Here is a 4,948-nt window from a genome sequence, read left to right as displayed (position 1 = left end):
TTATACACTAGACATTCACAATTCACGCCCAACCTGTTGTGAATTAATTTCGGTAAAATGAATAATTGTAACAACTGTTATGTCCCGTTGCTCCCTATACCCCTCCATTATTTCATAAGGGGCGCCACATAACGGGCACTGAACTTTCCAGAAATAATTGAAATTTCCATCTTGGACTCCATTGCACATCGTATTTGGAAACCACCTATATGTTCAAAATGCTCATTTCACCACGTGTATTACACTACACCACATATTACACTTTGCTATATTCCCCAAGGGGTGTACATTCAACAATTAGGGTCACTTTTCGGGTTTTCCTCTGTTTTGGTACCACTACGGCTCTCCAAATGCATCCTGACACATGTGAAGGATTTCTTACAAATTTGGCCTCTAAAAGACAAACATCCCTCTTTTCCTCTACTGTGCGCCCATAATACATTTTATATGCACATGTGGGGTACTTCTACACTCGGGAGAAATAGTTTTACACCTTTTTGGGGTTATTTAATATATTATCCCTTGTGGCTTACAAAAATTAGAGGTAAAGTGACATTTATAGGAAAATTTTCACCTTTTTAATGATTAGGGCCTAATTGGATCATTCACCTGTAGGGGCAAATACATATATTACACATTGCAAAATTCTCTAAGGGGTGTGCATTCAAAGATTAGGGTCACTTTTCGGATTCTTATCCGTTTTATACCACTAGGGTTCTCCAAATGCATGTCAAACATTTCTGTCAAATCTGGCTTCTAAAAGGCAAACATTCCCCTTTCCTTTTACTGTGCGCCCATACAACATTTTATATACACATGTGGGGTACTTCTACACTTGAGAGAAATAGGTTTACACATTTTGAGGGGTTATTACATTTTTTTATCCCTTGTGACTATATAAAATTAGGAGTAAAATGACCTATATAGGAAAATGTTCACCTTTTATCTATTTAAGTCCTAATTAAATCAAACACCTTTACGGACAAATACACATATTACACCTTGCTAAATTCTCTAAGGGGTGTGCTTTCCAAAATGGTGACACTTGTTGGGGTTCCCCTCTGTTTTGGTACCACTACGGCTCTCTAAATGCATCCTGACACATGTAAAGGATGTCTGTCAAATTTGGCTTCTAAAAGGCCAATGCCCCTCTTTCCCTTCTGAGCTTCACTGCGTACCCATACAACATTTTATTTGCATGTGTGGGGCAATTTTATACTTGGGAGAAATGCTAGTACACATTTTTTGGGGTTGTTTCATCTTTAATGCCTTATGGGATACAAAAATTAGCCGTAAAAGTGACTTTTTTGGGAAAATGTTCACTTTTTTCCTTTTAGGGACCTAATTGAAGCAAACACCTGTAGGGGAAAATACACATATCACACCTTGCTGAATTCTCCAAAGGGTGCACTTTCCAAAATGGTGACACTTGTTGGGGTTCCCCTCTGTTTTGGTACCACTAGGGCTCTCCAAATGCATCCTGACACATGTAAAGGATGATTGTCAAATCTGGCTTCTAAAAGGCCAAAGCCCCTCTTTCCCTTCTGAGCCCTACTGTGCACCCATACAACACTTTATATGCAAAAGTGGTGCAGTTCTGTGCTTAGGAGAAATAGTTTTACACATTTATGGGGTTGTTTTATCTTTTATCCCTTGTGGCTTACAAAAATTTGGGGTAAAAGTGACTTTTTTGAGAAAATGTTCACCTTTTTTCACTTTTGGGGCCTAATTGAATCAAACACCTGTTGGGGAAAATACACAAATTACACGCTGCTAAACTCTCCAAGGGGTGTACTTTCCAAAATGGTGTCTCATGTTGGGGCTTTTCTCTGTTTTGGTACCATTATGGCTCTCCAAATGCATCCTGACACATGAAAACTTTTTCAGCCATATTTGCCCTGCAAAAATGAAACAACGCTCTTTCCCTTCCAGGTGCCCCCCTGTGCCCGTACAGCAGTGTACAGTGACAAAATGGGTATTGGCATACTCAGGAGGAATTGACCTAAACATTGTAAAATGCATTTTCCTTTTTAACCCATTGTGAAGGTGCAAATTTTAGTGTTCAATGAATCTATAGTGAGATAAAATTACATTTCTCTAATTTCACTTTCATTTATCTTTCACCCTCATGAAACGCTCAAAGGGTTAACAAAATTCCCAAAGGTTGTTTTGAATATTTTGAGGGGTGTAGTTTCTAAAATGGTGTAATTTGTGGGGGTTTTCTGTCATGTAGGCCTTATAAAGTCACTTCTAACTAAATTGACCCTCCAAAAGTAGGTTTTGATGATTTTTGTGAAAATCTGAAAAATTGCACCTAAAGTTATAAGCCTCCTAACATCCTAAATAAAGGAAAAGATGTTTGAAAAATGATGCCAAGTTAAAGCAGACATATGGAAAATGTTAGTTATCAAGTTATTTTAGTGATATGACCCACTTTCCAAAAAGTAGAAAATTTTGAATTTGGAAAACATTGTTTTTCTCAAAATTTTTGCCAAATTTCCATTTATTTCATAAATAAATACTAAATATATTGCTTAAATTTCTCAACCAGCATGAAGTACAACGTGTCACGAAAAAACAATCTCAAAATCAACTGGATATGTTAAAGCGTTCCAAAGTTATAACCCCTTAAATAGACACATGTCAGATTTTAAAAAATGGGCCGTGTCAGGAAAAGTGGCTTCAGCGTTAAGGGGTTAACAACAATACAGTAGTGAAGAAACTTCTTCTAACAGCAAGATACAGTATTGTCAAAAATTGGTTGTTGGCAGAACCGCCCACAAAAGCAATGTGGATAAGTGTAACTAATAAAATACTCCAAATGGAAAGGTTAACTATGTATCAAAGGGGTAGGAAGAAGATGCAAAGATTTGATCAAATTTGGAGGATATGGAATGATAGACATTTTTCTGAGAAGGAAGTATTCGATTAAAATGAAGAATAAGATCACTGAGTAGATAGTACGTGATGTAGGTTTGAGTGAGAGAGGGGAAGGGAGGAGCAAGGAAATAATTAAAAAAAGTTTTTTTTTAAATTATTTTTCATGTATATGTGTATGTATATATATATATATATATATATTTTTTTTTTTTATTTATTTATTTATTTTTTTCTGGGGGGGGGGTGTTTGGTGGGTTGGGGCTGATGGGGGGAGGGCGTATACTAACTACTTCAAGACCAGGTAGGAAATTAGTAGTGAACTATTATACGGGTTGCTACAGCCAGACACAAGAGATATAAAGAATACTTATGTAATGTTTAAATTATGTGGATGACTTATACGCTCAGTGATATGTAAAAATGGTTGTTATGGTATCATTATTGCAAACATTGTCAATAATTTTAGTTTTTGCAATAAAATATAAAAAAAAAAAAAAATTTGTCATGTTGGCATTTTGCGACATATACGTGGTTTTTGGTTGTAGCTTGGGCACTCGGTCTCCAAAAGGTTCACCATCACTGGTCTATACTATTCATACATATGCATGCCTGTACAGTATTAAACATATATGTATATGTCAGTAATATACATACATGTGTATATATGTGTCTGTGTGTATATCACTGTATATATATATCCGAGTATAAGCCGACCCGAATATAAGCCTAGGCCCCTAATTTTGCCACAAAAAAACTGGGAAAACCTCTTGACGAGAGTATAAGCCTAGGGTGGAAAATGCATTGGTCACAGCCAATATATAACCAGCCAGCCCCCTGCCCCAGCAGCTAGCCAGCCCTCCTTTAGCCCAATTCCTAAAAAAAAAATAAAGTCAAAACCAGGGCCAGCTACAGCACCCGGCTTACCTGGGCAACTGCTGGGGCCCAGAGAACTGACGGCATCTTCAGTTTACTTCCTGTAATGACTGAGCAAGAGCTGTGTCCTGCACTGTTCCTCCCACACTCGGGCACGGCACAGGGCAGGAAGAGGCTACTGAGCTGCCTGTGTGATGCAGCACATCATAGGTTAAACCCTCCCCCCATAACCAGTAAAGTTAAAATTTGGCAGCTCAGAAATCAGGAAGTAGAGGTGGAGGAGAACCGTGTAGACTTCTCTGTGTGATACCAGGGTTTGCTGCAGATACCACAGGGTTTGTGATGGTATGTGACATGTATGGATGTGTATTACAGATCCATATATTGAGTGTACTGAATGTGTGATGATGGGTTTGCCTGCATGTGTGTGTTTGCATGTATCTGTGCCCGCCTGCATGTGTTTCTGTCAGCATGTATGTGTGCCTGTATATATGTCTTGCTGCATGTGTGAATGTGTGCTGGTTTATAGACTAAAAATATTAATCACCTCCAATGTACATGAGAAGGAGAGAGGGTTCTGTGTCAGCAATTATGAGGTGCCTATTATGATGTGTTGAAGCAGCTGAAGTGTGTATTATGATGTTCGTCAGCAGCAGGGAAGTGTATTATGAGGTTCTGCATCAGCTGAAATGTGTATCATGAGGTTCTGCAGCAGCTTAGATGTGAATTGTGTTATGCAGCTGCTAAGTTGAAGCTTCAGTTTTATTATTTGGCAGAGGGGAGGGTCACAAACTACATGAGTAGTGAGTTCACTGCAAAGGGGCCCACTGAGGCTCTGTCGCCTAAGGGCCTACTGAAACCTGGAGCCAACCCTGGTCAAATCTCACCTTTCCCAGCCGCCCCCCCCCCCCTCCTCCTGCAGGTCTTCTCTTCTTCGGTATGGCAGCAGCTTGTCAATATGTCGTCAAAAGGAGAGTTTTGACTTTATTTCTTTCTTCACTTAAGTATAAGTAGATACGGTATGTATATATTATCTCTAAATATGTGTTGTAATGTGATTTATATAGTATATGAATGTGTGTTGCATAATTACAAAGAGTTGACCTCAGTTAAGCAGTATTAGGGCCAGTTCACATCACCAATAATGATGTATTACCGACAACTGTGTTCACATAATAACAGAATGACAGACAAC

Source organism: Engystomops pustulosus, chromosome 3, assembly GCF_040894005.1.
Source record: "Engystomops pustulosus chromosome 3, aEngPut4.maternal, whole genome shotgun sequence".
Taxonomy (NCBI): domain Eukaryota; kingdom Metazoa; phylum Chordata; class Amphibia; order Anura; family Leptodactylidae; genus Engystomops; species Engystomops pustulosus.
Note: the sequence above shows the minus strand (reverse complement) of the source record.